At 46.4% G+C, this 25682-nt stretch overlaps 1 protein-coding gene across 2 annotated transcripts in view; it reads right to left on the minus strand.

The window, feature by feature from the left end:
- CALN1 (calneuron 1) overlaps positions 1-25682 on the minus strand; it is a 383725-nt gene that overhangs the window by 217541 nt on the left and 140502 nt on the right. The window lies entirely within an intron of this gene.

Genomic DNA, 25682 nt, shown 5'->3' on the forward strand with positions numbered 1-25682 from the left:
TGGGCAGGAACGAGCAGGTTAGGTTTCAGCCTTGAGGACAGGGTTGCCTCTTAACCCGGGCACTTCGTCTGCAGAAACAAGAACAAGATTCCCCTCTGCAGGCTCGTGTATCAGCCCCCTGCTGCAGGTGGAGCTGGGCAGAAGGCTTTTTTTAACCCCGTAGGAAGACAGGAGTTACTATCCTGCTGTTTTTATTTCATCCTCTAATTTACAGCTATTTTACGGCTATACACAACCTCAGATCAATAAGACTGTCATAAAAGCCCAAAAAAGGCATCTTTAATCACATTCTCTCCAGGCCAGCAGAGGATCTGATATCAACAAGGCCATCCCACTCAGCAGGTGATCGCCCATCCTCTGACCCCAGCCTGAGTTGTTCTGCATTTGGCCCAGAACCCCTCCCTCCAGAGCCCCCGTGGCCTGTCGGTCCTGGGTTGGCTGAGCATTAACACATCACACCGCCACGAGGCATGGCATGGAGAATTCGAGATCAGAGTCTGAAAATGACAGGTTCATCAATGGTGTCTGAGCACCAGACTTGGCTAGCTTTGACTTTTCATCGACACTGGCCCTAACCCGTTTACCTACTGCTTCTCGAAAAAGCTGACTATGCTCCTGGGCAACACCTGGAACCACACCCTTACCCAAACAAGCTCTGGCCCCTTCCCATTTGTATGAATTTCCCGGGGCTGTTGTAACAAATCACTACAAACATTGTGGCTAAAAACAACAGAAATTTCTTTTATTTTTTTAAGATGTTATTTATTTGATGGAGAGAGAGAGAGAGCACAAGCAGGGGGAGCAGCAGAGGGAGAGGGAGAAGCAGAACCCCTGTGGAGCAGGGAGCCCGACATGGGGCTCGATCCCAGATCATGACCTGAGCCCAAGGCAGACACGTAACCGACTGAGCCACCCAGGCGCCCAACAACAGAAATTTCTTCTCTCACAATCTGGAAGCCGAGGTACGAAATCAGGATCACTGGACCAAAATCAAGTTGGGGACAGGGCTGTGCTCTCCTAGGGCAGAATCTGTCCCTTGCCTCTTCCAGCTTTGGGTGGCTGCCGGCATTCCTTGGTTTGTGGCCAGGTCCCTCCAATCCCTGCCTCTGTGGCCACATCACCTTTTCCTCTTTTTTTTTTTAATAAAGATTTTATTTATTTGATAGAGAGAGAGAGCACAAGCAGGGGGAGTGGCAGGCAGAGGGAGAGAGAGAAGCAGGCTTCCCACCGAGCAAGGAGCCTGATGCAGGGCTCGATCCCAGGACCCTGGGATCAGGACCCGAGCTTAAGGCAGACGCCTAACCGACTGAGCCACCCAGGCACCCCACTTTTCCTCTTCTGTCTGTGATGTTCCTCTGCCTTCCACTTCTAAGGACACTTGTGATGGCATTTAGGACCCACCCAGATAACACAGGAGAAGCTCCCCATCTCAAGACCCTCAGCTTAACATCTGCAAAAGCCTTTTTTTTTCCCCCCAAGGAAATATTTACAAGTTCCAAGGTTGAGGACCTGATACCTCTGGGGCCCGATTTTCAGACTGCTGCCCTCTCCCATCCCAGGATTTCCACCTGGAATGCCTTGCCTTCCTCTTTAGCTGCCCAAATCCTGTCGGTCCTTCAAGGCTGAGTCAGGAACCGTGGGTTCCACAAAAATGTCTTTGCCCACCATGGCCAGTGTCTCTCCCTCTCTGCTCCTGTTCAGTGGTTCGTTCGTTCCTTTCTCATGACGTCAGCCCATCCCATCTAAAGACACGATGGTTGGTGCAGAAATCATACATCTCTTGTATGTATCATTGTATGTGTCTTGTATGTATCTTACATGTATCAGAAATCACCTCTTCATACACTTAATTCATCTTTGTATTCCCACTGACACTTTGAAGGAGGCATTACACAGACCGCTGTTCAATGGATGATGGGTCTCAATAGGTAGGGCTCGTGTATTAGTAGCAAATTCACTATCAGTACTAATTCTGCACGTTCAGTGCTTTCTGAGAATAAGTGTGGGCTCCAGCAGACAGAAGACCAGCCTGTGAGCTGGGACCCTAGGCTCCTGGCCAGGCGCATTAGCTAATTAGGTCCGCAGCCAAACCCTGAGGCCTCAGATTGTTCATGTGTAAAATGAGCTGGGTTGGCCACGAGGATCCCCAAGGTCCTTCCAGACCTTTTCTGGGGATCTGTGGACATTGTTAAAGTGTTTAAGAGAAGAACAGGAAGCCTGTGTTCTCTTTCATACCCTATTAATCTACTGTTCAAACACCCCTCTTTTTTCCATTGAGGATAAAGAAATAATTTCAGTCTGGTCCAAATTCTGAATCAAGGGGTTTGTCTGCACTTTTAGGCTTTTCTCGCCCATGAAACATGCCCAAGATTCCCTCAGGCAGACATATGTTTTCCTACCAAGTCCCAGGTGGCCCGGAAAGAGCTTAGAGTCACTGCTCAGCATGAGGTCATGGCACACAACACTCAAGGACAGTGGGGCGGAGACCCTGGCCTCACATGGCCTGAGCCCAGATGCCGAGGGCAGGCGGATGCAGATGCAGGGTCTCCCGAGGTGGGAGTCAGCCCACAAGGAAGTCAGTCTGGCCCTACCTACACCCAGGGCAGGCTTCTCCCTCAGCCTCGATGGCCCCCATCTGAAAAACGAGTTGGGTTGGCTCTCCTTCTAGCCTCTCTAATGGGGCTCTACTTCAGAGCTGGCATATACCATGCAATAGTAGGAAATGTCAGATGATGACAGGGGCCTGGCCTGGAGTCAAAGAAGAGGCGCCAGGGTCTTAGGTGGGCCACCTGGATGACCGGCTGCACGCTGAGCTCGGCCCCTTGTCCTCCTTTCCCGAGGCACATCTCCACTCGCCGTCCCTCTGACTCAATCCCGAGCTCCCTGGCTGTTTCGATCACTCCGACAGGGCAATTCCCTTCTGTTGACAGGGTGACAGAGTCTGGCCTCATTCCTGTGATCCCCCTGCATATGCCCTAGATCTCACAAATGAACAAGGCTGTATCCTTACACTGGACACCCCAGAGAGGCCTGATCGAGGATGTGTGTGAACTTGGCCTAGAAATAAAGGCCTTGATGGGTGTGCCTCCCGACCCCCACCTCACTGCCCGGGCTACTCCTAGAGCCACCTCACCCGTGGGCTGCAGGAGTCAGACGGAGGCCATCACAGAGCTGGCCTGCCGGGAAGGGACGTGATCCCTTGAGGCTTCACACCCCCATAGTTTGCCGTCTGCAGTAAGTAAGCAGGCCAGCCCTGCTCCAGCCCAAAACAGCACAGCACAGGTAAAAACCAGCTCAGAGTTCTGTTTTCTGCGGCCCCCAGGTAAGTGGGACAAAGCTGCACTTCGCTGTTTGCCCAGAATTTCTGATCCTGGCTCCCAAGTAGAGAGAGAGACAGAGAGAGTGTGAATGTGTGTGTGTGTGTGTGTGTGCAGACAAAGCTCACTAACTTCATTTTCTTTCAAAATAACAGAGAGGGAGGAAAAAAAGTACAAAACTAGAAATCCATAATGGGAGCCTCTGGAGATTTAATCTTTCCAGGGGAGGGAACGCCCAGGCAAATGAGAAGCTTATTAGAAGGAAATGGGTCTTGCAGCCGGAGACATGTGATGTGTGCCTCATTTTATTTTTATTTTTAATAGCAGAACAGGGTGTGAGAAATATGCCCATAAAACCAGCAGAGACACAGAAGCAGGCCGGATCCCCCTGCCTATGGCTACAGGCAGCCTGCGGGCAACACGGAGGGGCCCTGGCCACTCTCCACATCCTTGGGAAGTGAGGACCACAGATCAGGCTTCAGGAACAACCCCGTAACGTGGTGTGCTTTTCGCTGGAATTTATCCCCTCTCTGGGCTAAAGTCCCCGGTGCTTCAGAGTTACACAAGCGTGCTGTGCTTTTGGTCTTTAAGTTAGTTTCATGCTCATATCAGAAACTGGCACGGCAACTCGCCCACCGGCAAGAGGCCTTTGCAGATTCCAGAAGGGGCCACGGTGATGGCGACGAGAGCCCGGCCAACCACCATTTTGTGGACCATGACAGGTAGCGTCATACGACACACCTTCTGGCAGAAGGAATCCGCTCTCTGCATATGGGATCTCCCAGAACAAAGTCTGCATTCCCACAGGGATCTGCACCTCTCCTCCCTGATATTCTGGAGCCAAGCAAGGTCTGGACTAGAAATCAAGCTGCTCTAGAGCCCAAGACATTTACTTCTCGTTACACCAGCAAGTGTGTCTTCTTAAAACCATCAGAAACACCACTGGTACCACCGGCCTCCCAACCCAGTGCCCCCTAAGAACCAGGCTTCAGTTCCATGACGCCCCCCCACCCAGGGACATGGCCAATTCGGGCACAAACAACGGCAGAGGCACGGCCATCATACAGAACAGACTCATCAGGCAGGCCGCCCCAATAAAGTGTGCATCAGATGAAAACCAGACACCAGCCAGAGTCAATCTTCGTTGGCTAATGAATTCGTTGGCCTTGAAGAATCGGCTGAAATTCACGGCGCTAATTTGCAAACTCCGAATTGGTAATGAAGAACAACGGTTTTTCCTACCTCAACCCCTGTTAGATGCGAAATCTGTCTAGTCTCCACAGAAATGTGTCTTTAGGAAGAATGTGGGCTTTAAGCACAAGAAGCGATAGCTCTATTAATGAGCAAGATGCGTTTTGTTGATACACATCATTGAGAAATGGCAAAACTGGAGACATGCGATTCAGCAAGGTAATTATTGAACACCAACATAAGTGCACCAGAAAACACAAGATAGGAACCTCAAGGTCTTTATTCAGAGGAATTAATAGGACAGGGACTGAGTCAATGACAAAAGAGATCTAGAAGAATCTCCATCTGCTCTGTGAAAGACAAATGAATATTTAGACATGATTAATACAGCCGTTCATTCACTGAAGAGTTGCTGTTTACTTACTGCATGCCATATGCCGTGCTAGAATAGTTAGGTAGCAAAAGAAACTTTCCAAGCTATAAGAAGCTTATGTTCTAGTTGGAGAGACAGAGAGGAGATGGGATAGTCACAGGAGAGAATGACAAGAGCAATCTACAAGCCTACAGAAAACCCATGGATATCCTTCCATATGAGAGAGCCAGCTCTTGTGACAGGGTTATACCAGAATCTTCTGACATTGAGAGATGAGGGGAAGAAGCGCACGAGGGCAAGATCACAAAGGGCCCCGGGGAGCCATCCGAGCGGTACCCTGCAGACCACGCGTTGGCAAATGATGGCCCGTGGCCAAATCTGGCCCGCCACCTGCTTTGAAAATAAAGTGTTTCTGGAACGCATCATTTACACGCTGTCTATGTCTGCTGCCTACTGGGTAGTGCTCTGGTACTACACAAATAAAACTGAGAAGTTGTGACAGGGATGGTTTGGCCCCCAAGGCCTGAAACAGTCCACTTTGGCCTTTTATAGTTAGTTTGTAAACTCCTGCTGCAGGCCACGGAGCCCTCAGTGGTTATAAATTTTAAAAAAGAAAGAAAGAAAGAAAGGATCAGATTTTTTTTTTTAAGATTTTATGTATTTATTTGAGAGAGAGAGAACACAAATGGTGGGGAGCACCAGAGGGAGAAGGACAAGGAGACTCCATGCTGAACACAGAGCCCAATGCGGGGCTCAATCCCAAGACCCTGAGATCATGACCTGAGCCCAAATCAAGAGTTGGACGCTTAACCAACTGAGCCACCCAGGAGCCCCAGGATCAGATTGACTTTTGAAACTGAGGGATCTGGCACCTGGGTGGCTGAGAGGTGAGAAGCAGAGCCCTCACCGGGAGGCCTCACCACAGAGTCTACAAGAAGATGAGAAGCCTGAGCTTGGCAACGTGGAGTTGCTAGCAGGGTCCGAGGGACTTTTCTAGGTGGTCAGCCGGGAGGGCTCAGGTGTCCGGGGTTTAAGAGAGGGGGCTTTGAGGATGATGCTGGGGTTTCTAGTTGGCCTGATGGGGTTGAGGGCTGATGGCATTAACTGAGAGAGAATTCAGGAGGAAGCATGTGTTTTCAGAGTGGGAAGGGAAGGGGCATTTCGGCCACACGGAGTACAGGGCAAGGAGAGATACCCGGGCAGCCAGGTTTGGTGAGCATTTGGAAATAAGGGACTAGCTATTGCTGACTGGTAATACTGAGTATACAACCAGAATGGAAAATGGGAACAGAATGACCATAATTGCATATAAAACGCTGGTTCAATCCCAGTGCGGGTTTTAGTGTGAACGAGTTCCAATTTAATTCTACTCAATCAGTCCACAAATACAACTAGTTGTTTTCAATAATTAGGGAACACAGGGGCGAGGGTTCCAACAGCCAGGGAGGGGTTCAGGGTCCCCAAGGAGGACCTTTGTGCCAGGAGGAGGCAGGGTCAGAAGTGTTCTGCATTGAATAACACTGACTGGGGACGGGTCAGGTGGATGGGGCAGGGTGGGGCTCGGCACTGCTCTGTACAGCGCGCTTTATTACGCTGGATTTTTTTTTCTTGGTACTGTCTTCAAAGGGCTAAAGGAGCCTCACTCCTAGGTTATTTGCTGTTTGAGGTGTGACTGCATCCATTTCAACAAGTGCTCGTTCATTGGGCTTCTTCCACAGATTCAGATGGTAATGAACGCTACAGTGGAACACAACAGAGTCACAGTTAAGAGGGGTCCCAACCCTGGAGGCATTTCTGTATTTCTTTGTTCATTTATCTGTTTAAGTGGAGTCGTGTTTCGCAAAGGAGCCTTAAAGGACGGAAGGTTTACCTGAGAAAAAAAGAGGATGCACAGGAGAGAGGAGAGAGAGGCCAAAATAGAAAACACCCGGAAATACACAGGGAGGAGGTGTGTTGCCTGCTGACGTGTTAGGATTTCAAATCCATGTCTTGCAAGCTTGTTTGGGGCAAAGCTGTTTGTGGTTTGAATTTGTTTTGAATGACTTGTTTTGATGAAACTGTTTTGAAGTTGAATATTAGGACCTTCTTATCCAACTCTTGCACCTGAAGCTGAGAGGACCATTGTGCCCTGGACACCATAGTAATGGCAATGGCGTCCATCACATGATGGACCAAGAGGTGCGACCGGTTACTTGAGAGTATTTGGTCTGGGCGAGGCTACTCTTTGCTGATCTATATAGCTTTCCAAAGCTCTTGAGACACTTGCTGCTGCCGTGGCCAGGCTACTCTTGGTTAGCGGTGGGGTTTAAACCGTGCCGCAGTCTCAAGAAGAGAAGGGACCTCTGTTCCTGCCTTGGTGGGGTTTCTCCTCGTAGGCAGTGGGGCAAGCCATGTAACAGTCCCTGGAGTAATAACCTTCAGAGCAGCCTACCTTGCCTGCCAACACAGGTACCAACACCTGCTAGCTATGTGCCCCAGCAGTGAATGATACCCAACTTTTAGTTGGAAGGACTGACCCTACTGAGAACCAACTCATAGAAAGGTACACCTCCAACTAAATTTGGGCTTTATTTCTTTCATCTCCCCTTTGCCTGAACAATAGCATAATAAATCTATCACTAGCTTGAAGTATGTTATTTCTTTACTGGGTTATTAGGAGACACATGCTTTGTTGGCTTATGAAATATTATTATTATAAATTATAATTCCCACAGTGAACCTGATTAAATAAATTATTGGCAAAGGCGATCTCAGCCTCTGAGCATAATTTGTCCTGAACAAAGCAAGGTGAGTCTTAGGAGAGCCTGGAAGGAGGCTGAGAATCGTAGTCAATGCGACAAAGAGGGCTTTCCAGCAGGGGCATGGCATGAGCAAGGGGGCAGAAGTGATGCACTCTTTGGGTCCAGGTTCCTGGTTGCAGGCAACGACTGCTGTTAGAGGCACCTGCAAAAGGATATGGCTGGCAATGGTCACCATCCCTCCCAGACAGCATCATTGCCTCTGTGATCTAAGGCTAGAATCCGGAGTTGAGCACTGAGGCCCTAGACTCGTCCTGAGTCACTGGTAAACCCTGGGAGCAGACAAGAGGCAGTGTTGAAAAACATCGAAGGCCCAACACTCAAGGCTGGTGGGCCAGTGATGCGCGGCTCATATTGTGTATCTCAGGTTTCCCCATGCTCCTGGCCAATTTCATTACCTCATGACCCAAATGGCACCTTGAATTTAAAAGCAAAGCCAACTCCTTGCCTAGCCAGCATTCAGAAAGAAAAGCATCTCAGTGACTTACTAAGTGGTGAAATTAGACAAAGACTCAGTATCCCAGGTCATGAAAAAATAATCATTTCTTTCCTAAAATTGGGTGGTACAAGGCAGTCAGGAAGTTAGGGGCATTTCAAAGGGTTTAAGAGCTAGGACAGAGTTTATCTGTCCCCAAATTTTATACTTGCACAGGTAAAGCTGAATGGATTTCGGCATGCCAGGTTGCTTAAGCTGATGGAAAATTCCCCAACAGTACAAGAACAAAGCAAATTAGACCAGACACTAACAATGAAAGCCCATCCCAGCCAGGGGCACCCCATGTTGGACAGAATGTTCTAGGCAGAGCTGAAAGGAAAATCATTAAAATTAGATGTGAATATGTATGAGGGTGAGAATGGCTGGAGGGTCTTTAGACAAAAAGACATTCTGAGTGAAGAGAGAGAGGAAGGGCAGTTTTCTGTCTTGAGAGGTTCTGGACCTGACCTCTGGGGTCAAAAGACCAGAGCTGGACCCGCCCAGGAATGGAACATTTCCCAGGTTACACACTGATGTATGCTTCTTATGAAAAATGCCCCCAAAATGTATAAGGAAAAAAAAATAATCTAATTCACCAGTCAGCAATAACCATGCTTAATATATTAGGGCATTTTATTCCAAACTCTTTACATACAAATATTCTTAATTAAATTTGGATCCTGCACTCTCTATAGCTTTATTTTTTTTTCCATTTAACACACAACCATTTCGATCTTCCATGTTGTTTATTAGTCTTTAAAACATCATTTCTGATGGCTACATAGTATCCCATATTATGCCTACAGCCCAACTGAGTTCCCCAAACTCCTAGTGTGGGACATTCAGATCATTTCTACTTTTAAATAATGCTGCCATGGAAATCTTTGTAGGGAAATTTTCATGAGTTTTGATGATCCTTTCCTTAAGATGATATCCCAGGAATGGAATTCCTGGGTCAAAGGGCAGGAACATTTTAAGGCACTTCATACATATTGCCAAGTTGCCCACTAGGATCCATTTCTACTCACTTCTGACACCAACTGGCAGGGGTGGGGGGGGGTCCCATGCCAACTAATTCTCCAACTCTCTGGATACCAATCCAGCATCCAACGATTTCATCCACCCGTGACGGTAACTACTCACAGTTAGTGCAGACCCCACGGGTCAGGCCCCACAGACCTCGCCTCACCTCAGACGCAAGTCGCAAGTCAGGCCACCCATACTTCTGACTGACCAGCAGCTCTAAAGTCTGGGGTTCCCACAAACCTACCTGGAATTTGATCATTTGCTAGAATGGCTCACAGAACTCAGCAAAGCTCTTTACTAACACTTCCTGGTTTGTTATAAGGGATGCAACTCAGGAACAGCCGAATGGAAGAGATGCCCAAGACAAGGTACAGAAGGGGCCCGAGCGGGCGTGGAGCTTCCATACCCTTTCTGGACACACAACCCTCCCAGCACCTCAATGTGTTCACCAGCCTGGAAGCTCTCTGAACCCTGTTATTCAGGGTTTTCATGGAGATTCCACAATGTGAGCATGGCTGATGCAATCACTGGCCACTGGTAATGGAACTCAATTCTCCAGCCCTCTCCCCTCCCTGGATGTTGGGGCCTGGGGCTAAAAGCTCCGACCCTCTCATCACACCTTGGTCTTTCTGGCAACCAGCTCCCATCCTGCAACTATCCAAGGACCCAAGCCACCAGTCATCTGGTTAGCCACTCCAGAGGTTCCAAGGACTTTAGGAGCTTCCAGAACCAGGGAAGAAGCTCAAATATCTATTTCCTATTTTATCACAATATCACACTCTCCAGAGGCAGGATCAATTATCCCCATCCTCCATTTCACGCCATTTTTATGCACAGAATCCCAATCTCCTATGAGATATACGTTTCATCCAGCTATCACTTAGAGAGTCTTTTGTTCCTGAAGTTCAAGATCCAGATGATTGTAAAGGGGGGCTTCAAGGGGAGGAAGACAATTCAGATATCGTCTGAAAAGACCTGCAGGGTAGTCACAGACTTTGAGTAAACCCCACACTCAGCACAGACCTGGCCCAAAGGAGGTGTCCAGGAACACGTGTGTGCATGTGCGTGCGCACACACACACACACACACAGGCCACTGACACAACAGAGCTGAGGCTCAGAGGGGAAGAGAGCTCCCCTGACACGAGAAGACTGGGGAGTGTGGGGAGAGCTGTGCTCCCGACCCCAGACTGGGACTGCTTCTGGGGCAGGATGCTGGGCAGTTTGTCCCAGGAGGAGACAGACCATCTCCCACGGCCAAGCAGACCAAACAGCCTCACGGGGACAAGTCTGGTGCCTCCGCACGAAAGGAGCCATTTCTCACACAGCAACAAGCACCTTCTCAGCGAAAAAGAGGCAAACCGCCCAAGACAGAAAGTAGGCACCGGATCACTTGGCATGAAAGCAATATTGCAAGCAGCAAATTGAGTGGAATTTATCTGTGAACAACATGGTAATAATCAATACAATTAATTCTTCATTAAGTCATGCTGTTCCTTGTGCTATAAACCTTAATATCCTGAGATCAGAGAATAATTAACATCTGAGAAAACAAAACCATTTTGTGGATTTAGCGCCCATGTGGAGGCCAAAAGAACATGATCCAAGTTCCAGAAATAAACCAGAAGCAAAGTGGGTGGAGAGAAGGAGGCGACCTCTCAGGAGTGGCTCACACCCCATCCCCTCCCCGGGGTCTTAGGAATTCTCTTGAGAAGGAAAATCTCTCTTTGGATTATTCAGCTCGGCTCAATCCAACAAATATTTCTTGGGCGCCTACTGTGTGTCAGGCACCATTCTAGGTGCTGGGGGCCATGTCCCAGGAAACCAAAGTAGAATAGCAAGTAGGACGTCCGACTGGGAAGAGGTGGGGTCTGCACGGAACCCGCAGTGGGAAGGGAACGTGGAGGACGGCTTAGCGGCTGGAAGTCAGATTCTCTCTCCGACCCTTGCAGGCTATCATTCTAGACACCAAGTCTTTCCCCTTGACCTCTGTCATCTCTCCTAGGCTGGAAGCAGAAAATAACTTTATAACTGAAGACCAACATCTAAGCCCAAGAAAACACGAGGGGCTCTGATTGTTTTTCTTTTTTAATGAGGGAAAGATTATTACTGTTAAAGGCGATACAGCTTTGTTTTGATTCTGCGGGTTCATGCGGAGGGAAAAGGCTCTGTACAGCCCAGCACGCAGGGCTCAAGAAGAGCCAGGAGAGAGGCCTGGGGTTGAACCTGGGGTGGGCTCTTCTGTGCGACCCACTACAGTAAGGGGAGTTCACTGAGCTCTAGGTTGCTCAGCACACCCATCCATCCTTAGATGACAAGGAAGGGAAGGGCGACCCAAACAAAGACAGCAAAAGGGCATGTCATGGGCACCTGCAGAGCAAAACCCTACAAAAGTTTCATGCTCCGTTATGAAACTGATGCCTCATATCCTCTCCCTCGCCAGGGGAAGCCAGCAAGAGACACAGCCTTTTTATTCCAAACCACAGTATGAAATGCACTGCACATTATGACAGATGCATAATGCAGCTATCATACTCTTAGAAGGTGTGTGTGTGTATATATATTAGGTTGAACCATATAAAATTGCTTTTGTATAGGTAACAAATGGTCAAATATCAGCAATTTCTTCTGGTTCCAACCACCGTGTAATGGCTAACGTTGATTATGTGCTCAGTCTATACCAGGCGCTGCTCTAAGCACTCCTGGAATATTAGCTCATTTATTCCTCACAATAGCTCATGAGGAGGGTTCTGTCATTACCCTTCACCCCAGGCCACGTGGTTGTGTCAGGACAGTGATCGGAACCCAGGCCTTCCGGTCCCAGCGTCTGCACTCCTAAACCTCATTTTCTACCTCTTCAAACACACACTTCCCAAAATGGTACACACCCTTTTCTAGGTGGGACACGCTCTGGTATTTCCTATTCTATGTCTTTCTTCTTTTTGACGCACACCCCAGTTCACTCAACTGATCTCGCTATGCAGGAAGAGTTCAGGACCCACACTTGGGGAAGCCCTGGACTATGCCTGTCTTGGCTCCCCCAGGACAGACTCTGTCTCGTTATTACTCGCTGGTACTAACAGCATCACCACATCAGACTCTCCCCCAGCAGCCTCCTGAGCTTGTCCTAGGATCTCTCTGTCGCCCCTGAATCGATGCCCTCCTCTATCACGGCTCCGGTGGTGGGATCGTCTTGTTTCCTACTTCTCCACTGAGCAATTAGCTTCCATTCACTGTTGGCAACACCGCACGCACTCCCCACCTCCATACCACCGTCTACTCAACAACCACCTTCCTGGAGCCCCCAAGGGATGTCACCTTGGGGGTGACAAAGAAAAGAACAAAGAAAAGTCTGTGTTTTTGTAAACCCTATGGGCCCACCAATCTTAACACCTGACACCCGTGGAATGATAGCTTTAGTCCTTGCAGGCCTAAACCCCCCAGCTGCCTGCCCCTGCCATCCGCCCCATCTGGAAGAACCTCAGCCACAGACTGGGGAGGACACAGAAGCAGGCAGCCTCCACTGGCCACAGGCATCCACCAGTCTTCCAGGCTGACCCCAGCAGCATAAGAGGTCAGCGACGGTCCCATGTGCTTACCTTGACTTCTCCACTCCTAACTCATTAATTTTGCAGCATCTTCGACCAAGGCAGTTCCCATGCCTAAAGCAGGGTCCAGAAGACTCCTAGCTGCCCATGGCAGGGAGCACACTTTGCCTGGGGACCTCAGCCCCCGAAACAAAAATTCTCATAAAGTCATCTTCCAAATCATCCATGGCCCTGGGACTCAGGGCAAAATGACAAAGGGTGGGAGTTAGAGAAATTGGCTCTACTCCAGAAAATGATTCCCCTTCTGTTGTGTAATCTTTCAATTCTAACCCATCGAACCGGTCTTTCCTTTTCCCACATGCAAGGACACACAGAAACATGGCCCAAGTCTCGTTCCCACCGGCCTCACAAACAGACTCACCTCAGAAAAGGCAGCCTGATGAATTGTGAGGCAACATGAGCCCAAGCCTCCCTGGGAAAGGGTGCAAAGGACAAGCCTCCCTCCTTTCTCTCACTGAATTCCCCCAGAGCAGCCTTCCCATCAGCTCCCTGCCACATTCCTTCCTACTCCATTTGGCCATCCTGATCATTGATAAAGAGCCTGGATATGAAAGAAATTGTTCTCCGCTGCAGGCTGCATAAATATCCCATTATCAATAGGAAGCAATTAATTTGCTTAAAATTGCCAACTCTCTAATTTTGTTTTAACATGCTGCTTCTCTATCAAAATGAGTCTGCACCTTTGAAAAGACTATTTTCAAAGCCTCACAATGGCCCTAGTGTGAGAAATAACACTGAAATCAGTGTTTCTGAGGCAGAAACTGACCCCAGGCCGGCCCTCCACAATGAAAAGGGCAGCTCAGAAAAGGAGGAAAACTGCTTTAGGAATTCTACCCAGAAACTTAATCCTAAGTGAGTCACAAGGGAGTAAGCCAACTAGTCCAGAACACACACGTGCATGCACGCGCACGTGCACGCGCACACACACACACACACACACACACACACCATTCCTGATTTCTCCTGAAGAGCAGGCGATCTTGCTGGGAGGAAGCTAAGGGGCCACGCACGTCCGTGTGGACTTTTGGATCGTGGAAGTAAACAGCAGAATAAAGGCAACATTTCAACCCATGGAGAAAAAGACGGATTACTTAATACATGGGGCTGCAATAATCAGTTGAGAACTTGGAAATTACTAAGTTATGATTGTACATCACACATCTACCCAAATCTACTTCTGAAAAGTTAAAAAAAATGAAAGGAATTAAAACAATACATTGGACAACAAAAGAAGGCCAGGGGACCCGCGTGGGATGGAGTGAGTGAGGGGGGGAAGAAGTAGGTGGTGGCATCACAGAGACAAGGGCGGGAAGGAAGATTGCGTAGGACCTCGTAGGCCGTTTCAGCACTTTGCGTTTTACTTTGAGTGAGGTGGGAGCCATAGCAGGTTGCTGAGCAAAGGAGTGATGTGGTCTCATGTGTGTGTTAAAAGGATGCCTCTGCCCAAGGAAGACATACAGATGGCCAATATGTACATAAAAAGGTGCTTAACATCACCAATCACCAGGGAAATGCAAATCGAAGCCACAATGAGGTATCACCCCACACCTGTCAGAATGGCCATTATCGCCAAGACAAGAAATAGCACGTGTTGGCGAGGCTCTGGAGAAAAGGGAGCCCTTGTGTTCTGTGGGTAGGAGAGTCAATTGGTGCAGCCTTGGTGGAAAAGAGCATGGAGTTTCCCCCCAAAATTAAAAATAGAACAGCCCTGTGATCCAGCAATCCCATATCTGGGTATTTATCCAAAGAGAATGAAAACACTGACTCAAAAAGATATAGGCCCCCTCCTGTTCAATGCAATACTATGTACAGCGACCAAGAGATGGAAACAACCCAAGTGTCCATCTGTGAATGAATGGATAAAGAAGATGGGGTAATGGAGTATTACTCAGCCATCAAAAAGAATGAAATCTTGCCATTTGCAATGACGTGCATGGACCTTGAGGGCCTTACGCTAAGTGAAGTAAGTCACACAGAGAAAGGCAAATACCATATAACCTCACTTTGTTTTGGAATTCAAAAACAAACAAACAAAATGAACTCACAGAGACACAGAACAGATGGGTGGTTACCAGAGATGGGAAGAGTGGTGCTCAGTCAGTTAAGCGGCCGACTTTTGATTTCAGCTTAGGTCATGATCTCAGGGTCCTGGGGCTCGATCCCCTGTGCTCAGTGGCGAGTCTGCTTGAGGATTTTCTCTCTCCCTCTGCCCCTCCCCCTGCTCACACTTTCTCTCTCTTTCTCAAATAAATCTTAAAAAAAAAAAAAAAAGTTTAAAAAAAAGGTACAAACTTCTGGTTATAAAATGAATGTCATGGGGATGCAACATACAGCATGACCATAGTTAATCATATTGTATTGCACATCCGAAAGTAGCCAGCAAGTAGATCTTTAAAGTGTTCAACACAAGGAAACAAATTTTGTAACTACGTGTGGTGACAGGTATTAACTAGGCGACTGTGATCATTTTGCGATATACACAAATATCGAATCACTATGTTGTACACCTGAAACTAATGTAATCTTATATGTCAATTATACCTCAGTTAAAAAAAAAAAAAAAGGATGTCTCCAGCTGCTGTATGAACACGCTCTAGAGATAACAGAGGCTGTTGCAAAGGTCCAGGGGAGAGAGAAGGACACAGCAGACGAGGAAGGAGTGATCGGGTTCTGGATGCATCTAAAGGTAAAGCCAGCAGAATACCCTGAAAAGGAAGGCGTGGGATCTGAGAGAAGGAAGAGAGGCAGGAGGGCTCCAAGGTTTCTGGCCGCAGTACCTGGAAGGTCGGCAAGGCTTATTTGATCATGTGCCCAGAACCGTCGAGGACGTAGGGGAAAGCAACTCCTACGGGTGTGGTGTAAACTGGTGCACTCTGTCGTCAGGCCAGTAGGAGCAGGAATTACAAAAGCCCTAAAAATCTGGATCTTGTGTGAATCCTGATGAGAGCAAATAGGAAATGGGCACTTTTGAGATAATCGTAATAGAGAAGTCTGCTGATTTAAGTTAGAGACATACGCTGATGTGATTATGGATGAAATTATATGATGTCTGGGCTTTGCTTTAAAATACTCTAGGACGGGGGCGCCTGGGTGGCTCAGTCAATTAAGCATCCGCCTTAAGCTCGGGTCATGATCCCAGGGTCCTGGGATCGAGCCCCGTGTCGGGCTCCCAGCTCGGCGAGAAGCCTGCTTCTCCCTCTCCCACTCCCCCTGCTTGTGTTCCTTCTCTCGCTGTCTCTCTCTGTCAAATAAATAAATAAATAAAATTTAAAAAAATAAAAATAAAAAAAATACTCCAGGATGAAAATGCTTGGGGGCAGAGGTGATAGATGAAATAGGAGACGTAAAATGTTAAAAATCATTGAAGCACAGGGATGGCTACTCAAGGGTTTATATTATCCTCTCTGTGTTTCAGGATGCTTGATGATTTCCATAATAAAGATATTTTAAAGTGTGTATACCTTTAGACACAGTGATACCATTTGTAGGAATTTCTCCTAAAAGAGATGTGTACAAAGATTCATCCACAAAGATATGTATCACAGCCTTATATTTAATAATAAAAATGGGAAACCACAAACAATAGGTAATTAGCTAAATTTATGATAATAAGCCATTCAGTTGAAAAGAGTAGGAAGATCAGAAATTGGTCTGGATTAATACAAAATTCAGCATATGACAAGAGTGACATTTCAAATAATGATTCAATAAATGCTGTCAGGACAACTAAGTAGATACCTGAAAAAAACAAGAATAAAACCATCCTCCACACTTTCCACCAAAATAAATTCCAGAAGGATCAAAGGTTAAATATATAAAATGAAGTCATAATTGTAATAGAAAAAAAAAAAACCAGGAAATTTTCGTATCATCTCAGAGCAGATAAAAGGCTGTACTAAGTAGGGAATACCAAAAGCTATAAAAGATCGATAATTCTACCTAATTTTTAAAAGCTTTAAAAATATTAAAACCTTTGTCATGTCAAAAAACTATAGCAAGTGACATCAAAGATCAGAAACAAGGTGAAAATATTCACAGTGTATATTACAAATGAGGAGCCCATTTCCCTTATACTGAAAAAACTCTTACGTACATCAATAAGAAAAAGGCCAACCAACCAAAAGAAAAATCTTCAGAAAATATGAGCAGATAGTTTCTAAGAAAGGAATTACAAATGGCTCTTAAACACATAAAACAATGTTCAACCTAACTCATAATAAGAGAAATGCAAAGTAAAATGACCTTTGTATAATGTATTTTACCTGGGAGGCAGGTAAAGCTCAAGAACTTTGAGAGCACACTGTGGTAGATAAAGTTGTGGGCAGCAGGCCCTCTAAACACTGGGGGCAAGACTTCAAATTAGTAGAATCTCTTTGAAGTGAAGTAGGGCAATCTCGATTCCATTAAAAATAGAGCACACTTAAACTAAACGGTTCTACCTGTAGACGCATACCCTACTGGTATTTATGCACACACATACCGAAGGAAGGATGAGCCATGCCTTTGGTTGCAACATTATTTATGTATTTGTTTAAAGATCAGATTTTAATGGTAATAAGGAATTACTGTTAATCACGGTAGGTGTGATATTAGGATTTTTTAAGTCCTTCTTTTTAGAAATCTACACTCAGATAATTACAGATGAAATGATGTAATGTCTGGGATTTGCTGTAAAATCATAGAGGGAAGAGGAAGGTTGGCAGATTGGGTGCAGATGGAACAAGCTTGGTCCCAAGTTAAAGCTGGGTGATGGGTCCCCATGGGTGTACATGACACTTGTATTTTCCACCATAAAACACTGAAAATTAAAGAAATCTGAATGAATTCAAATACCCACTAACAGAAAATTGGTTAAATCGGGTACACTCTACCCAAACAATGGAAGACCATGCAGCCATAAAGAGAATAAGAATCTTCTTTATATCCTGATGTGGAATGACCTGCAAGATGTGTTGTTCAATGAAAAAAGCAAGATGCAAAAAGGTGTCCATCAAATACTACCTTTTGTGTAAAAATAATTAAAAAAAAAAAAAAACCCACAGCACAAACTTGCTTGTACATGGGCTATCCCTGGGTGAATATACAGGAATCAGACAACCATGGCTCGGCGCCCCTGCGGACGGGAACTGGGTGGAGGGAGGAAGGACAGGAATCGAGGGACGCTTTCACATACACTTTTCTGCCTTGTGAAATGTGCGCCATGAATGTCTTAGCTAGTCACATAAACAAAATGTATGGCTATAAAAATACACACTAAGCCATCAATAGTGGTTATCGCTGAAGGTTAAGGGTTAGGAGTGATTATTATGGTTTTCCAAATACTGTCCAAGGAACACGTAATCTGAGGAGAGAGAAGGTTATGTGGGGAAGGGCAGAAACCAGGAAATGACCTCATCAAAGAGCTTGTGTCAACCATCAAACGGAAAGTGACCCACGGTCCTCAAGTTGCCCGCTGCTTTTACGGCCCTCTTGCTGCCAGCACCCCCAAGTTGCAACGTGCTGAGCACCCACAGGTCGTCAGGGACCAGGTTGGGTGGGGACCCAATGCAGGGTGAGATCTGCCCTGCAAGCACTTATGATGGGGCAGGTGGGAAGAGAGGCAGAAACCCAGGCCGGCATGACAGCTCTATGTGATACAATACCGCAACTTAAGAAAGCTGAGGGGCGAGGGGGGCTGGGGGGATGCATGGTGGGAGGGGTGGGGTATGAAGGGGTCACAGGAGGAAACTAATTTTGCAGTAGGAAAATGCATAAGATCTCTACAGATGGATAGTAATTGGATTCAAGATTATACGGTGATGATTCAGTTTAGTGTCAACAATAAAATGGCTGACCCCATTTGTTAATTGGCGTCCCTTGGTGACTCAATGTTGGAACAGTTCCTCATCATTTACATTGGTCCTCCAGTGCAGAGCTGAGCTAAATTTACTAATCATTCCTCTTCATGCCTTTAAACTTCTGCCATGCCTCGGAACAACAATCTTGCTCCATTTCTAGACTCCTGGGCTATTCTAAGTGACCTCCATATCCTTAACTGCTGCTTCCCTCCTATCTTTTACTCCCACTCCCTTCACCCATGGCCACGTTCTGATCCTCATCCTTGCCCAACATAGCTCCAACTCTGAATCTTAAGCTCTAAAATTTCACTCTTGTACCACAACCTGCTATTTTTCCAAGTGTCACTCCCACCCAGCTGCTCTTCAGCCTTCTGAAACCATCAACCCCCAGCGTTTCTCCAGACCATCAGCCCTCCTGAGTCTCCTTTTCCTACTCAACCCAACTAGAAGTTGCATCCCACTTCTGTCACCAGACACAATCCTTTCCCCATGCCTCTATTCAAGTCCTTCATGATTCTCCCCAAACTCCCAACCCCACCTCCCAAATCCACCCCCAAAGCCTCAGTGAATCCTGTAGTCCTCCAAGTGCTCCTCAAAAGAGAAAGAGGTTATTGGCTCCTCACCCCTTCTCCCAGGTAAGCTTACCTGCTGCAAAATGCATCTTGTGTCCTCTCGTGTTTTCGAGAAAAGAGGTGTCCCATCCCACTTGCTTTGCATGGGGACTCAAAACAGGCTCCTTTAGGGTCAGATGGCCCCAAGGCCTGAGGCCACTGCCAGTGTCTCTCACTCCCTCACAGTTCCTAACTCGGATGAAGCACCACACTCAGTATGCAATCTTACCTCCCTCATGGTAGCCAGAAGGGCTAGATGACCCACTCCAGAAGTACATGAGTATTAACTTCTCGAAAAGTCAGTTTTGACAAAACAGAGAAGGAGAGAGCTAGGAAGTGAATTCCCTGTCCATTCCTCTCTCCAGCAGACTGTCCCCAGATAGTGTTTCTGGATAGCCTATGTGGACACATCCTGCATAGCTAAGACCTCATAAAACAGTGGCCAATCTAGCAACGCTTTGTTTGGTGTTTGCTTCTCATCCTTCCCTCTATCACTTCTCTTTTCCCTCATTCTGTTGCCTTGGGTCTGTATCTCCACAAAGACATTAGCACTTAAGCCTTACCTCAGGCTCTGCTTTTCAGAGCTAACATGCCATGTGTGCTATAAATTCCATTACTTCCTTCCTGTCCAGAGAGTTAGAACCTTATTTTCTCCTTTCTATGACACAGTTTTTTATAAATGCAGAAAAGCCTAGAGAATGCTGTCAGTGAACCCCTGTAAACCCACAACTAAACTAAGTCAAATCTTAACATTTTGCAATTTTGATTTAATTTTTTTAGAAAAACAAAAAGAAGTTAGGTTTCACACATACAAGTGGTGTTCCCTGTATCTCTCTCCTTGATCCTATTTCCTTCACCCCACAGATAAAATCACTATCTTGAATTTAGTACTGATCATTCCCATTCATGTTTAAAAAAAAAAAATCTCTACTTCTTATCATAAAAGATTTCACACATAGGAGTCCAGAAAAGAGAATATTAAACATGTGTTTACCTAACCCAGTCCCTTACCAAGTCTATACATTACACCATATTTACTTCCAATGTCTTCATGACTTCATGGAAGTATAATTTACATACACTAGTTTGAAATCCCTTATAGATCATTTTCTATTTCCTCTCTTCCATCCAACTGTAACCACTATCATGACTTCAGGTCGTATTGCTGTCTTGGACTTTCATCTGCATTCTGAAGATACATGCATGTGTGTGGGTGTGTGTGGGGGGGTGCTGGGCATGCATACACAATATAATGAATACAAACACACATATACACACGTATACATCTACACATATGACCCATATAACTTGAGATTGCTTAAACTACTATATAATATTCCATCTCCAGCTGATGGGTACATAGGTTGCTGGAACTTTTTTATATGAAAGGTATCCCCACAGTGAATAATTCTGCATCCTGTGTAGACAGCGCCTGTCTAGAAGCTGCACAATCAGTTACAAGCTGGAGGCCAGGGAATAATTGTACCCAAATACACAGGACTTGCTCCTGCCCTCTGGTAACACTGTGTGTCCCCGTCTAATGAAATGAGTGTCTTCGCCTGTGAGAGGGGTCTCTCTCAGACCTTCTCACCCACCAGGAAAGCTGAAGTATGAAGTACAATTGATGGACACTGTGCACTGACTAAAAATAACACTGTAAAGTCTTACTAACATGGAAAATGCTCATTATTTATTGTCAAGGAGAAAATAAATTTCTAAACATTATGTGTTGTGTGACCATCATTTTCAATGATGAGATTATACTGGGGTGCCTGGGTGGCTCAGTTGGTTAAGCGACTGCCTTCAGCTCAGGTCATGATCCCGGAGTCCCAGGATCGAGTCCCACATCGGGCTCCCTGCTCAGCAAGGAGTCTGCTTCTCCCTCTGACCCTCCTCTCTCTCATGCTCTCTGTCTCTCATTCTCTCTCTCTCAAATAAATAAAATCTTAAAAAAAAAAAATTTTTTTTTTTTTAAATTTTTTAAAAATGATGAGATTATACTGAAAAGATCCAGGAGCCAGCCTGAAGGGGCTGCAGCTAACATGAAAATAAACAATGACCGGAAGAGATAATGATCTATTGAATAAAATGGAAATTTATGAACCAATACAGATATCAATGGATGGATGGATGGATGGATGGATGAACAGAGATAATAAAAGGTTTCTGCTTACAGCATTATGCCAATAAATGCACAAGGAATGTTGGGCTTCAAAAAACAATCATTTGGTAATCACCATCGCAATTACTGATTCAGGCAAGAATCCCTAATGGATACTAAAACTTGAGGGTGAAAGTTTGATGAGGATCAGATATTGATAAATTTCAAAGTATTTCCCCACTAAATACTTATTAATTATGAAGGGGAAAGAGTCACTTTACACTGAGAAGTCTGGCAGACTCTATCTTAATTCAGCGATCAAAGTTAATGTCACGAGTAATGGTGCAGATCATCATTATATGTCACCTGCTCCAATGTTGTGAGAGTGACACGTCATCATTGCTTCTGTGATATTTCTGCAGAAGCTGCATAAACTTAAATCCAACCATGGGTACTGGACATACCCAAGGAGGGACATGTTACAGAATAAGTGGCCTATAATGTCAAAGATGTCCACACGGCGAGAGCCAAAAACAAAAACAAAAACACACCCAAAGCAAACACAAAACCTAAGGAATCTCTTGAAATTGGAGGAAAAAGAAAGACATCACAGATAAATGCTAAATATGCTCTTGGGCTGGATGAGTTGGCTAGAAAGAGGGTAACTGGGATAGCTGGGAAATCTGACTGGTGACTGTGGATACCGTGGTGGTCCTGCATGATACTAGTCTCCTGATTCTGCTGATGCTATCATGATTAACCAGAAGACTGTGGAAAATATGCATAGAGCATTCAAGAATAGTGGGACATCATATCTGCTACTTACTCTACAAAGATTTAGAAAAACTAATTATATATATTTGCAAGGGAGAGAGAATGGTAAAGCACATATGGCCAAATGTCAACAATCAGAGAAGCTGGGTGAGAGATATATGGGAGTTCACTGTACTATCCTTGAATCTGTCTCTCTATTTGAAATTATTGAAAATAAAATGGTAAAAAATAAAAGAACTGTGTGATGTCAATTTAATTACATCCGCATGGTCAAATATAACGCACAGTCAAAAATCCCATCTACTAAAGGACATGAGAAAATCTATTTTCTTTAAATACTGGGATAAAAACTACATAAGCAATATGATTTGCACTGTAAAAACCCGTGCCTAGGGAAAGAAAGACAGGAAGTAAATACAACAAAATGCAGAGATAAATTACCATAGAGTGGTGATATTTCAGATGACTGCAGGCAGTTGGTGATGGTCCTTATATTTTATTTACAAATGCATCTGTGTGTCTGATTTTATTTTATTTTTTTTAAGATTTTATTTATTTATTTGAGAGAGAGCACAGGCAAGGGGGGAGGCAGAGGGAGAGGGAGAAGCAGACTCCCCGCTGAGCAGGGAGCCCGATGTGGGGCTCAGTCCCAGGACTCCAGGATCATGACCTGAGCAGAAGGCAGACGCTTAAGCGACTGAGCCACCCAGACACCCCTGATTTTATATTTTATAACCAAATATTATTTTAAAAAATAAAACCAAAATGGGGCGCCTGGGTGGCTCAGTCAGTTGTGTGTCCGATTCTTGGTTTCAGCTCAGGTCATGATCTCTGGGTCATGGGATCAAACCCCATGTGCTGAGTGCAGAGTCTCCTTCAGATTCTCTCTCCCTCTGCCCCTCCCCTCCTTCTCTCTCTCTCCCTCCCTCTCTCTCTCAAATAAATAAAATCTTAACAACAACAACAACAAAAAGGCAATGAATGAACTGAAAACTTCACTTAAAATGCCCTCTCCCTTCTGGGGTCCATTTCTCGAAACGAGGCCACCAGAAGTCTCGGAGTGGAAATCTACTTTCACAAAACTTGAGGCCATCTGTTCTTATCCCCGATTCTTTTGGAAACTGTTTTTTCCCAACTCTTATTAATCAATTCCTCTGGGAGGAGCAAACCAGTCACAGACTCTACCCTTAGAAGGGTTTCCAAGGTACATATTTTAGCACGGGCAAAGAACTGAGTTAGCTAATCTTCAAAGAAGGTGCCTGCCATCCCATTCGACAACATAAAAAGTCATTTGTTTGGAGGGATAAAAGCCATTTCAACATGAAAATTGGTTCATGACAATATGCCTGATAAAAACAGCATGCAGCAGAGCTGTTGGCCAACCCATCTCCCCACTGTGCCCTCCCTCTCACTCATTACCCTTCCTCTCTCGTGTTGCTCGAATGGAAAATGAGGTTCTCTCAATGGAAAAATGAGTTGGGACACTTTTTTTTTTTAACCCTGGAGCAGTGAACCAGGACTGTTCACACATTCTATGAAAAAACAAAACAAAACAAAAACCGGGGCGCCTGGGTGGCTCAGTCGGTTAAGCGTCCGATTCTTGATTTGGGCTCTGGTCATGATCTCAGGGTCAAGAGATCAAGCCCCACGTCGGGCTGGGCATGGAGCCTGCTTGAGATTCTCTCTCTCTCTCTCCCCCTCTGCCCCTCCCGTCTCTTTAAAATAAAACAAAACAAAACACTTAGTCATTCTGTTCTTTTTACCTGAACACATTCCAGAGTTTTCAATGTTGTCCTATACAGCTCAACCTCAAAAATTCACCCTCGACCCCTTCCCTGCTTGGTGACTGGACCATCCAGAGCTGTGGGTTTAAAACAGCACATCTCACCACAGTTCACTTCAGCATCAGTGTCCCCACTGGCTCCTACCTACTCGCTAATTCAGCAAGCATTTATGGGGCTGCTCTTTCAGGCCTGGCCAGAGCCCAGCAAGGTCAGACCCCCTCTTAGGTGTGCTAGCCTCTTCCCAAACTGGGCCACACCCACCATCTTCATGCCTCTTGGCATCCCCGCCCCCACTCCAAGCCTCACACCAGACACCAGCTTTTTGCTGAATTAAGAGCAGACCTCTCCGTCAAGACAACGGACTGTTCTGCTACTCAGAATATATTCTGCGAATGACAAACACCTATTTATTTTTTGTAAGATTTACAGCCGAAGTCAGGTTGCTTACTAAGCTCTCCTTGGGAAGAAAGAGAAGAGGCTCACTCTCTCCTCTGGAGCCTTGGAGGAACAGCCAGGGAAGTGGGCTCAGAAGTGCCCGGGCCAGAGCCCCACCTGCCCTACCTGCCCGAGCTGCCCCAGCTGCCCCAATGCTTTTGGCTCATGCACCAATCCTGGGAGGCCCAGTGGTGCTCAGTAAATATCTGCTGAATGGACCGAGGCAGCGCTGGTAATATCTTGAGACATGTGAGCTGGCCCTGCACATGAGTAGTGGGGTGGCCTTAGCCAGGCCCCAGAAACTGCACAGAGTGCACCTGGTAGGTGGCAGCCCGTTGGAGCTCATCGACTCACAGAACAAGCTAGAACGTGGCCCAGCCTCTCTCCACACGCAGTCCAGGGTGCTCCAGAGCTGGGCATGGCTGCCCATCCCACGCACGGGGGTCTTGCCCTACAGCCCTACGGCAACTGGTGTCCAGCTGAGGAGGCAGGTAGCACCCTTCTGAATCTCCCTACAAGGAAGGGTAGAGGATTTCCACCTCCCAGGGCACCTCACGGTGGACTTGGACTATAGCAGCCCCAAGGACGAGCCTGACCTGGAACTGTGTTGGTTGACGAACCCAAGGCCATGGTCACTGGCCCCAGACTCTCTGCCACCTGGGGAGGGTGGTAACCACCATCCAATGACAAAGCCAACTTCCTTCCTCTGCTTTCCACTTACACGCCCTTGGCGGGTGAGGGACAGCGGAAGGGCACGGGGGAGACCCAGTGTTAAAGCTTCCTCCAGCTCCCAGGCACTGCAGAAGGGTCAGAAGGATGAACAGAGGCTGCCTTCTGTTTAGGAGAAGACCTTCACAAATCTGTTGCATGTGCAAGATGGAGCCCAAGCTCCAATTTGGTTGAAAAGGCCCACATTATTTGAATAATTAAGGGAACTGGGTTATTGAACGCTTTCTCTGCTGTAGGAACTGATCTAGTTTCTGGGATAGAGGGTAGAAAAAGCCAGCTAAGGTCCTGGTTCTCATAAAACTGACGTGCTAGTGGGCTATGACAGATGACTCAGAGTGAGCAAGAAGGAAGTTGCAGACAGTGGCAAGGGCTATTGAGCAAAATAATAATAAAACATGCAGTGGGCAGAGATGACTGGGAGGACAAGGGGTTCTCCCTGCAGAAGAAGCATCGAGGTGAGACCCAGAGAGAAGAAGGAGCTGGCCAGGCAGAAACCTAGCGGGAAAGCAACCTAGTGGGGAGCAGCCGACACACAGATGCGGAGAGGGCGAGCTTGACCTTGAAGGAACAGAAAGAATGTACACGAACTGGAGCATCGTGAATAGGGCCGGGAGTGGCCGCATT

Source organism: Leptonychotes weddellii, chromosome 5 (genome assembly GCF_054177405.1).
Source record: "Leptonychotes weddellii isolate Sample4059 chromosome 5, ASM5417740v2, whole genome shotgun sequence".
NCBI classification, from domain to species: Eukaryota; Metazoa; Chordata; class Mammalia; order Carnivora; family Phocidae; genus Leptonychotes; species Leptonychotes weddellii.